This window comes from Astatotilapia calliptera, chromosome 6 (assembly GCF_900246225.1).
Source record: "Astatotilapia calliptera chromosome 6, fAstCal1.2, whole genome shotgun sequence".
Taxonomy (NCBI): domain Eukaryota; kingdom Metazoa; phylum Chordata; class Actinopteri; order Cichliformes; family Cichlidae; genus Astatotilapia; species Astatotilapia calliptera.
Genome location: NC_039307.1, coordinates 33,829,067 through 33,841,448, shown reverse-complemented (window position 1 = coordinate 33,841,448; position 12,382 = coordinate 33,829,067). Strand labels below are relative to the sequence as shown.

Below are 12,382 nucleotides of genomic sequence, written 5' to 3'. Positions count from 1 at the left end.
CATTCAGTCCAACCTGCCTGCACTCCCTCCTTCACCTCTCTTGCACACTCTGTTTATTGCTTGGCTGATCCCAGGTATTTAAACTCATGCACACCTTCACCACCTCTGCTCCTTGCAGCTTTATTGTTACACCTGTCTCCCTCTCATTCACACTCATTTATTCTGTCTTGTTTCTACTGACTTTCATTCATCTTCTCTTCAGAGCATACCTCCACCTCTCCAGGCTCTCTTCCACCTGCCCCCTACTCCCACAACAAAATGTCATCTGCAAACATCATACCCACGCAGACTCCTGCCTGACTTGATATGCCAACCGGTCCATCACCAATGCAAACAAAAAGGGGCTCAGAGCCGATCCCTGATGTAATCCCACCCCTACCGTGACCTCATCTGTCACCTCATACCTCAGCTCTGTCTTGTTGTTCTTGTAAATGTCCCACCAGCCTCACATACTTCTCTGCCACTCATGTCTTCCTCGTGCAGTACCACAGCTCCAAAAACACAGTGCAGCTCCTTCTGATGGTCTCTATAGTTCTCTATTAACACTCTCAAAGTAAACATCTGTAGTGCTACGAAGCCATACTGCTGCTCACTGATCATCATCTGTCTTCTTCACCTGGTGTCAACAAACTTCAACAACTCTTTCCCTCTCAGCTTCGGTGTATGGCTCATCAGCTTTATCCCTCTGGTATCAGTATACCTCTTCTCCGTTCCTCAGGCATCCTCTCACTCTCCCAGCTTGTGTTAAACACTCTTGTCAATAAGTCGACTCCCCTCTCTCCTGGATATCTCCATGCCTCCACAGGTATGTGACTTAGGGAAATTATAAGATATCTTGCATAAGAGAGTTCATGCGATCATACCTAATATTGATATTCATGCTCGTTAGAATTACACACACCCTTACTTTAACCCAAATTTCACTAAATTACTGATCACAAAATCAAGGCGTTTGCACCGTACTGTATGACTGAAGCATTTTAGGAAGCACAGCAACAGTGTGGGAAAGAAAAGGTTGGTAAGAACTAATCAAACAGTTTTTGTATTTCACTATAATGTTTCCTTCTAACAGAGGTTAAGCAATCTCCAACTTTCTAGAAAAAGATCTAATGATGCCAGCTTAAAGTGTCATTCAGTTACCAAAACCTTGTTAACTTTGTTATATTTTGAAAACTAAGCTCTTTATAAGAGGCAGCACTGCTGACTGTGATAATTCTGTGTTCTGCTTTAAAATTGGATGAGCAACATACCCTTATGCTCCACTGGAAAATGGAAGACGTGCACAAACACACAAAAATCTTTGGATCTGTATAATTAGTGCACACAGACTCCAAATCCTCGTCTCACCTATCGCTTTCCCTGTCTTAAAACATTCTCTGCCATCCCTCCCACTCTTTAGTTGGTGCAGAAATTTACACAACCATTTCTATATAACTCGTCGTATTATCATAATTAGCTAATCAATCACTAATCTCCTCACTAATTCTAATCCCACAGCCAATTACTTTGGGGCTAAACACTTGGGGAAACTAAACCATGGGTTAAATTCTATCTGTAAAATGGATTGAAGATTGATACAACATTTAACTGATTAGTCAGGGGGAAGGCCATCCATAGATCCTCTTCCAGGGATCTCATTATATAATGTAATAAAAAGGATGTCTTACTTGATGAATGCATACACTGGAGGTGTGCAGCTGTACACAAGCAGAAGACTTGGAAACTTGACCCGTGTGTTTACAGTAAAAGTGATATTTCCATTTAAAATAAAGCTGTGTTTTGAATCTGATGTATATTTTCTGTCTGACCATGAAAGAATCTTCCCTATTAGTGATGGATACAAAGTTCAATTTTTTTTTTATCTTCTTGTATAAAATCTTCTTCAGAGCTGCAGGAAGTGGTAAGTCACACATGGAAAATATTATTCATTTCTAATGAGAATTGAAATCCCCCTTCTGTGATTTTAGTTTTGGTGGGAATATATATATATATTAGGGGTGCAACGATATTCGTATCGATATTGAACCGTTCGATACAGTGCTTTCGGTTCGGTACGCATATGTATCGAACAATACAACATTTGTAATTTATTTTATCAACTTTTCTTCTGACGATGCTGTCTGTGTTGAGCGCTCAGTGAATCTGCGTTCGACTACTCCGCCTAGGCTGCACTGTCGAGCGCAGATCCACTGAGCGCTCAACACAGACAGCATAGTCAGAAGGAAGAGCACAGGGCAAGCTAGCGAGACAGAAGTTAAGCTCTCCTTACAACATTCAGATCTGGCGTTTGGAATTATTTTGGTTTTCATGTGAAGTATGACCCTGAAGGTAAGCGAGTCATGAACTAAAGTAAAACAGTATGTTGGATGTGCCATGCAATGCTCAATTACATGGGTGGGAACTAGTGTGTTAGCGCAGTTAGCTCGTTAACGTGTTGGCCGTCTAGCCCCATGCACGGGGCGATCGGCGGTAGCTCGTTAACGGAGATTTGCCATGTTGTGGCGTTAAGGTCATTTCAACGAGATCAACCTGAAAGCACTAGTGGGAACACAACGAATATGACTGCACATTTACGCCGACATCATCCTAGTGCAAAGACAAAAACAACAAGCATGCTACTAACTTTAGCCGAGTCATTTAGACAGCTGTTAGCACATGATTCTCCTTATGCTGCTGAGAATATAGCCCAGAAGAAGCGGATAGTATAGCTTTTATTTTGGAAAGAGACATTTCTCTGTAATAAACTCTCTTTTCCAAAGATGAGTGATTCCTCAATCAGATAGCTTGTAATATCGCTAGCCCGACGTCCTGGGGCTAGCGATTTTTTCAGTCGGGCTACCAAAATCTATCTCTTCCCTGCCCGTCGGGCTATTGTAGGGAGAAAAAATATATGTCAATGCTTTTGCATTCTTTCAGAAATGTAGCTGGGTAATTATGTCATTGGCATTGGTGAGCCACTGTCAATATGTGACATATTGAAATCACGTTTGAATTTGCGCTTGTTTTTTTGCTTTCACTTTGCAATCGTGCTAACTGTGTATAGAGAGCGACAGCACTGATCTGTGAGTGATGATAATTTGTGCACCAATTCCTCTGACATCGTCTTATTAATCGTTAGCTTACCAGGGCTCGCAAAATCGCTAGCCCGACGTCCCGGGGCTAGTGATATTTCCAGTCGGGCTACCAAAATCTATCTCAGCCCTGCCCGTCGGGCTATCATAGGAAGTAAAAATATATGACAATGCCTTTGCTTTCTTTCGCAAATGTAGCTGAGTAATTAGCTGAGTCCTCATCAAAGAACAGTGCTCTTTAATGAATGCAGCACATAACTTTACATCGTAGAGGTAACAGGGAGACATATCGAGTTATCAGATAGCCGTCTTAACTATATTCTAACTCTACAATTTCCCGACTGCACTTTCCTATTATTTCACGACACCACCCTCTAGTGGTGCAATATGGTATAGTCAGACAGGACACAACATCACTCACTAGCTTACTCTTCAAACGTGGCACGTGAAATCTCCCGCAGAAAGCTTAAACGTGCTAGAGGTTGACTGCGCAGAGAATTAAAAAAAAAAAAATCTCTGGCATGTGTAAAGACAGATGGATTTACGCAGGTATTTTAGTTCTGCTGAGCCAAAAAAGACAGGTCAGGATGAAGAAGGGACAGGCAAAGAAAGGCCTACCACAAAGCGGAAAAGTTATGATAAATCAGATTACGAGGCAAAAAGAAAGCGCAGTTTTTTGGATTCATGGACAAAAGAATTTCTGTGGCTGGAATATGACAAGGTAAATAACATGATGTTCTGCCGGGTGTGTCGTGAGTTTCCCTCTATTGCTGAGTCGACAAGCGCCTTTGTTACTGGGACCAGTAATTTTAGGAAAGACCCCATCAGAACTCATGAGAAATCTCTGCATCACAAGAAATGCATTAGTGCTCAGTCTGCAGCATCTGTCCCAGAACAAACACCAATTGCAAAAACCATACTAAAAATAAACCAAGCACAACAAGAAGTCCTGAAAAAGCTGTTTAGAACTGCGTACTATGTTGCAAAGAGTGAACTACCACTGGCAAAATTTAGCAGTCTTTGCAAACTTCAGAAAGCAAATGGCCTAGATCTTGGTTCCACTTACCTCAATGACCATGCTTGCAGAGAGTTTATTGGAGCAATAGCACAAACTTCAAGAGACCAGATTGAAAAGGAAATTCAAGAAAGCAGGTTCTTATCCATTCTTGCAGATGGCAGTACAGACACTGGTATAATAGAACAGGAGTTGGTTCACGTCAGGTATGTGAGGGATAATGGTGACATAGCCACATACATGATCAAATGTCAGCCAGTCAAGAGTGCAAATGCTGCAGGTATTTTAGAGGCTATTGATGAAGCAGTGAACACCATGGGTATCAGAGAGGACACATGGAAAAAGAAAGTAGTGTGTGCAAATTTTGATGGTGCTGCAGTGATGATGGGTGAGAAAATAGGAGTAGCTGGGAGACTGAAACAGAGGATACCCCACATCATAACAATCCACTGTGTGGCACACAAACTAGAGCTAGCCGTGCTGGATAGCGTGAAAGGCTGTGAGTACCTGGTGAAATTTGAAGATACACTGAAAACCATCTTTAAGATGTACTACTATTCCCCAAAGAAGCGAAGAGAGCTGACAGAAATAAGTGAACTGCTAAATGAGAGGCTGGCACATTTCAGTGGGCTGAAGAGCACACGGTGGCTTCCAAGCCAGCTGAGATGTCTAAAGGCTGTGGAAAAAAATTACACTCCCACTGTTGTTCATATGGAGAACATGGCAGAAGGAAGTGATGTCAAAGCCGAGGATGCAGCCAAGGATAAGGGGGTGGTGCAGGAGATGAAGACTGAGAAATTTGTTCGCTTCCTGCATTTCATGTTGGACTACAGTACCATCTTATCCAAGTGCTCTACTGATTTTCAGCATGATAACCTAAACATCACACGAACAAATCAGTTAGTTGAGAGCACAACATCACGCTTACTCAGCCTAAAAACAAAACCAGGAGAATATCAGAAAACCTTGGACACAAAGTTCACAGCGAACCAGGATGGTAGCATTTGCTACTGTGGAACTCAGCTAACAAAAAGTCAGCGACCTGCTAGAAGAGGTGAGGGAACAGACAAAGACACCTTTGGTGCAGAGATCCAGAAGATTATTGACAACACAGTCAAGTACATGGACAACAGATTTAAAAATCTCCATGAAAAGCCTCTCTCTTGTTTCAAGGTTTTTGACCCTTCCACTCTTCCCTACCCCAGAGAAGAACTAGCAAATTATGGGGATGAAGAGGTGGATTATCTTGTCACACATTTTGCCTGTTTGCTAGATGCAGAAGAGAAAGAGAAAATTCCACAAGAATGGATGGATCTAAAAGTGTGGCTTGCAGAACGCCGGGGTCGCAAAGTAGATTGCTTGTACAGAGATCTCCTCTCTGAGAATCCAGAACATCTCTCTCATATCTTGTTGCTGGTGAAATTAATGCTGACACTTAGTCCATCGACAGCCATCTGTGAGAGAGGATTTTCTTGCATGAACCGAGTGAAGACAACACATCGTACCTCTCTACACCCTGAAACACTGAATGACTGCATGCAACTCTCCATTAATGGGGAAACAGTTGAATCTTTTTGCCCTGACAAGTCGATTCGTTTCTGGATGTTTTCTGGAAAAGGTTCAAGACACCTGGATCATAAAACCCCGACAAGAACAAAGAGCAGTGAAATGGAGGGCAATGCACAGGAAGAGAAAGCTGATGAAGGAGATGCTATGCCCTCAACGTCGAGTGGCATTTTCTCATCCGAGACTTCAGTGGAAATTTCAGATTCAGGATCTGACACAGACTAATTCATGTTCTACACAGTTCTAACAAGTTCACAGAAAATTCTGTTTAATTAGAACCAGATATTTGAGTTGATTGTAATGTTTACACAGTTGTTGTAATTTGTGTTTTAACAATTTTTTGATTGATGTTTTGTTTCCTTTACAATATTATACAATAAAAATAATCTTTTTTTATTCGGGCTACTCAAATTTATTTCGGGCTACCAAAAACTAAAGAGTGTTTGCCCGAAGGGCTACCAGGGATTTTAAAATTTTGCGAGCCCTGCTTACTATGCAAACATGACAAGTGAAATCTCCCGCAGCAAGCTTAAACATGTGAGAGGTTGATCGCGCAGAGAATCGCTGAGCTTATGTGAGTGTGTGTGTAAAAGCAGCACGATATATATTTTAGTTCTGCTGAGCCAAATAAGACAGGTCAGGGTGAAGAAGTGACAGCCAAAGAAAAGCTTACCACAAAACGGAGAAGTTATGACAAATCAGACTATGAGGCAAAAAGAAAGTGCAGCTTTATGGTTTCATGGACAAAATAATTTCTGTGGCTGCAATATGACGAGCTATATAACCAGGGCTGCACATAAGTGGTCCGCAGGTGCGCATTCGCTGTCAAAATAAAAAACGCGCACAAGGGTTAGGGTTAAATTTAAAAACTGTACTTTTGAGTTAAAATATATATTTATAATTTTAAAGCTGCACTTTCTTTTTGCCTTATAGTCTGATTTGTCATAACTTCTCCGTTTTGTGGTAAGCTTTTATTTGGCTGTCACTTCTTCACCCTGACCTGTCTTATTTGGCTCAGCAGAACTGAAATGCTTTTACACGCGCACTCACATAAGCTCAGCGATTCTCTGCGTGATCAACCTCTCACATGTTTAAGCTTGCTGCGGGAGATTTCACTTGTCATGTTTGCATAGTAAGCTAACGATTAATAAGACCATGTCAGAGGAATTGGTGCACAAATTATCATCACTCACAGATCAGTGCTGTCGCTCTCTATACACAGTTCGCACGATTGCAAAGTGAAAGCAAAAAAACAAGCGCAAATTCAAACGCGACTTCAATATGTCACATATTGACAGTGGCTCACCGATGCCAATGACATAATTACCCAGCTACATTTCTGAAAGAATGCAAAAGCATTGACATATATTTTTCCTACAATAGCCCGACGGGCAGGGCAGAGATAGATTTTGGTAGCCCGACTGAAAAAATCGCTAGCTCCGGGACATCGGGCTAGCGATATTGCAAGCCCTGTATCTGATTGAGGAATCACTCATCTTTGGAAAAGAGAGTTTATTACAGAGAAATGTCTCTTTCCAAAATAAAAGCTATACTATCCGCTTCTTCTGGGCTATATTCTCAGCAGCATAAGGAGACTCGTGTGCTAACAGCTGTCTAAATGACTCAGCTAAAGTTAGTAGCATGCTTGTTGTTTTTGTCTTTGCACTAGGATGATGTCAGCGTAAATGTGCAGTCATATTCGTTGTGTTCCCACTAGTGCTTTCAGGTTAATCTCGTTGAAATGACCTTAACGCCACAACAAGGCAAATCTCCGTTAACGAGCTACCGCCGATTGCCCCGTGCATGGGGCTAGACGGCCAACATGTTAATGAGCTAACTGCGCTAACACACTAGTTCCCACCCATGTAATTGAGCATTGCGTGGCACATCCAACATACTGTTTTACTTTAGTCCATGACTCGCTTACCTTCAGGGTCATACGTCACGTGAAAACCAAAATAATTCCAAACGCCAGATCTGGAGAGCTTAACTTCTGTCTTGCTAGCTTGCCCTGCGCTCTTCCTTCTGACTATGCTGTCTGTGTGGAGCGCTCAGTGGATCTGCGCTCGACAGTGCAGCCTAGGCGGAGTAGTCGAACACAGATTCACTGAGCGCTCCACACAGACAGCATCGTCAGAAGGAAAATTGATAAAATAAATTACAAATGTTGTATTGTTCGATACATGTGCGTACTGAACCGAAAGCACTGTATCGAACGGTTCAATATCGATACGAATATCGTTGCACCCCTAATATATATATATAGATATATATATATATATATATATATATATATATATATATATATATATATATATATATATATAGGCTGAGTTTGGTTTTTTGATGTCAATAATTGATGATATGCGGGTACTGAATTCTTCAAAAATTCAAGCATTCTCCTCTCGACCAGACAACAAGGTGTCTGATAAGACGTTTCTTTTTTTAAAATAAAGTGTTTACTTTGGCCTTTGTAATTAATGACTTTAGCTACCCCTGAAAAATGCTATTTAAATGAAGTTACTATAAGTACATTCTAGCTGCAGTCAAACTAAAATCAGAGAACCTGATTTTCTTTGAGCAAATTGAAACAGACGCCCCATTTCAGATTGATTAAGTCTGTTTGAAGTTGCTAGAAGCTTAAAACACTGCAATATCAAATCAGGCACCCTAATGTGAATATATTAACATTTAAAACAGTTAATTAAAAGGAAAAGAGGAGAATGTGTCACATGTACAACGAGACATACAAAATAACAACAATTCTAAATTAAAATAGTGGACTTGTTCTAGTCACACAAGTTTTGACTACACTGAAGGACCAGTGTTTCCTTCATAGTTTTAATGATTTGAATCGAATAGAATGTAAATGAAAAGGGAACAACATAGAATACCCTGATGGCCGTTACCCTGGCAGCTAATACGATGTCTCCCAGAGGTGTTGAGGGTAATGTAGTAAACAGGCCCAGTCCTTTAAGCTGTGACCAGTGGGAACCCGACATGGATAATTTCCATTAGCGCCATTAAGTGACTCCTCTGTTCAGTTCTCACATCGTCCTCCGAGAGTGTCCGCTTAGTTACTATGTGCCTGAAAGTGTGTGTACACAAGTGCTTAGTGGCTTTGTGTTGGTTGCACTTTTGCGACATGTACTGCCTGCACAACATATGCATTTACTGGTGTGTCTGCACTCATAAAGCCAACAATGTGGAGCGAAGAGCTTTCCAGTAAATAGTCTTTATTCAAAGCACAGAACTGCATCTTTATCATCCAACAAATAAAAAGGAGTCAAATAACTGGCTTTTGGCAGCCGATGCTGGCACTGTTACAACCTGGCCTTCTCACTCGTTGGATAGTGTTGCTGTGCTTGACAAAATAACTTGGTGCTTTAATGTTAATGTTGACAATTGTGTTGCCAATACTTGAGCATTAATAGATCTATTCAATCTACTGAAAATATGCTGTGCTTTCAACATCTAGTTGTTTTTATAAAAAAGGGAACTGAAAAACATAATAAAGAGTTAGGGAAAGGCTGAAATTATGCTGGAAGCATTTATGTGTGGTAACAAAAATATTAACTTGCTGATGTTAGTTAAAGTCTATGTGTACAAAGACCACGCACATTTGTGCCAATTAGAAGAAAACGCAAAGTTCCCCTGAGGCTGATAGAAATTCCCCTTTGAAAGTAATATGAGTTCCTCCATATTGGTTGTAGCTATGAAAAGTAGTAGATCTAACATAAGGAGCTGGGAAAGAAAAACATCTGGACTTGGTGTAGGTAACAATCAGCTAAGGTTTCGGGAGAACCCACTGTGAAATCTAGCCCCACCCTATCATGTGATTTACTGAGGTCAGATGGCCCAGGATGTGAGTGGGCGTTAAGGCGTCTGGGAAGGGATCTCAACACTGGATTATAGATGGCAAACAGTTGGTGTCGCAAACCACCACGTCTGTTCAAAGATGGTCGTTCACAGTGGACATAGATGGCTTCTTTCACTCTTCTTTCAAATCATCTGTCTTCTCTGTACAAAAATGTGAACACTGGTGTCCTCGAAGGAGTGACCTTTGTCTTTTAGATGAAGATGGACAGCCGGGACTTGTCCTGGTCGACGTGGCTCTTCTATGTGCCATGCGTTTATGAAGTGGCTGTTTGGTAGAGGTGTAGAGGTGATTTAGAGGTCTGAGCATTCCTTGTTACACTGTACAGCATACACTATGTTGTTAAGTTTGTGTTTGGGAGGTTTTTTTTTGGGATGAACCAGTTTTTGTCTGAAAGAAGGAAACTTAAAGAAATTCAGACACTTTTCTTTCCAGCTCCTTGGATTACAATGACCCGGGTGACTGAGAACCTTCACAGACACAGATCTATCCTTGCACATATAATCAAAAGTTAATATAAAATGTTTAGCCACAGAAAAACTAGTAATATATATTCTATCTTCTGATTTGCTGGATAGTCTGGATAGCAGCCAACTCCTAAAGTCGCCCGCTGTCCACTGACCACTTCTTGTCTTATCTAATGACAAATAGAGCTCTGAAGTCAAATGTGGATTATTAAACATTAGTTAGTTCTAAGGTCACCATTTTGACCTTAGAACTGAAGAAGCTTCTCGGATGAGAGGTGAAACATCTTCAAGCAACTTAAAGAAGTCCAGACGCTTTTCTTTGCAAGCTCCTTTGACTACGATGACCTGGATGACTGAGAACCTTCACAGACATATAATAAAAATGGAGATTTTTTCCACCTTTATAAACAGTAAAATGCAATCACATTCAAATATTTTCCCCAAAATGAAATTATTATAATTTATAAATGATTATACATTTTGACCCATCCAAACGCAGACATAAGACATGTTATTGTGCAGGTTTCAGACTGAGCTATTGGGATATTATTTACCTCCCTGTTTGCTTAATTCTACCTGCCGAAGAAATGCAGACTTTGTAGAAAACATTTTACATTATAATTTTTGAAAATGAGTGGGTTGGTAATGTTGTTTCTTCTCTTTTTCTATGTAATCACCTCCCTTTTCTCATGTTATCTTCCCCTCTCCAGGTGCCTGTCTTCCACGTCCCTTGCCTCCTTTTTATCTCTATTCTTCCAGCGACTCCCTCCATCGCTCGCACTTCCACAGCTGTATCTATCATCATAATAGCCTGCTCATCTGAGTCCCCCCACATCTCTCCTCTCATCATCCCTCTCTTCCTCTCGTCCATCTTCGACTATCCTTTATGGAGCTGGATAATCCCCTCTTCCCTCCTTCATTTATCTCTCTTGCTGCCTTTTTTGTCCTCTCCTCTCACCTGCCTGTCTTTCTTTCCTATCCTTGCTTAACCCAGATGCAGTGTTCTTATTGAAACGGTGGAGAATAAACCACAAGAAGAGCATCAATCCGATGTGAGGGGATTTATTTTTCTGACATCCTCTACATTGTATAAAGTGTCGGGTGACTTTTCTATACCGCCTCTTTTCTTTTTGTGTCCAAACTAGACATTTCACCATGAAAGAACCAATTTGCTTTTTTTTGTTTTTATTTTATTTTGATTTTGTTTTGGAGTGACAGAGAGGAAGAAGCTCAGTGAACAGAAAAGTCCCCTCTGCTCACAGAAATGTCAGATTACAGCTGCAAACATGGTTTAGACTTCAGTGACTCATCATTGTTTGTGTTCCCTGCCAACAGAGCAAAAAACGCATTCACGGGCAAATTAAGTCCACCCTGCACAAACAGACTGCTAGCCATTAAGGGATGCAATGAAAGTTCAGAACACAAACTTTGGTAAACCAAAACTTCAAGCTTGGAACTTTATGTGTCATTTTAAGACATTTAATTTGTTGGGCGGAAGTGCAAAGTTGACAACTTTTTTGAAACAACAAGTTCTTCCACATAAAAACTGTATTTTTAGTGTCAGTGACTCATAACATCCACCATGTCTATAAATCTAAAAAACTGAGATAGAACTGACAAAGACTTTGGCTGTGGTTAATATTTTAAAAGGAAAACAAAAAGTAATGTGGATTGATGGATGGAAGAAAAAGTGACATGTATGAAGAAGCTTCATTGCATGACTGTGCACAGCCGGCGCAGACACCAACGTTGATTAAAAAGAAGAATCATTGTGTTCTGACACACGTCTGAGTCATTTCTGGTAGAATACAGTGTTCTCTGAGTTGACGTCTCTGTTGGAAGAACAACAGTGTTGTCAGCAGCTCCCAAAACTCTTAAAAATTGCCTGCTGGGACTGTGCTTTGGGTAAGGTTTGTTTAGGTCAGGAACAACTTGATTGTAGGTCGGGAAAAATGGTTTAGTTTATAATTTACAATTTTGCAAAGGTCAGGGACTTTCATTTTCAGGACTTCAATAATAACAATATAATTATAGTCAGGAAATCATCACACTTCAAATGGATTTTACACAATAGTTCATTTTGTTGTTAGTGAGCTAACACTAGTTATGGACTCACTAATACAGTTTCTCTGAAAACACAGAGAGTATTACTTGCAAAGGCCAACCAAGTGAGGTAGTTTGCCTTAGAGACCCACTCTCTAAGAGCGCATCCTGAAATTATTTTTCTTTCTAACTTTTCTTTGGTCCCTTTTTAGCAACCTCTATATTAGATTTATGGTTGTTTTGTTTTCTTATTTTTGATTTCCATTTCCTTTTCATTCTATTTGGAATAGCCTTATTCAGTCTTATTCTATAAGAAAAGTCAACATCCATCCATCCATCCATC

The 12,382-nt window shown here is 40.5% G+C and overlaps 1 protein-coding gene across 3 annotated transcripts in view; it reads right to left on the bottom strand.

Annotated features, from left to right (window-relative positions):
- The window catches only part of LOC113024643 (voltage-dependent T-type calcium channel subunit alpha-1I-like), a 264,807-nt gene that overhangs the window by 112,373 nt on the left and 140,052 nt on the right, over positions 1 to 12,382 (bottom strand). The gene's annotated exons all lie outside the window — the stretch shown is intronic.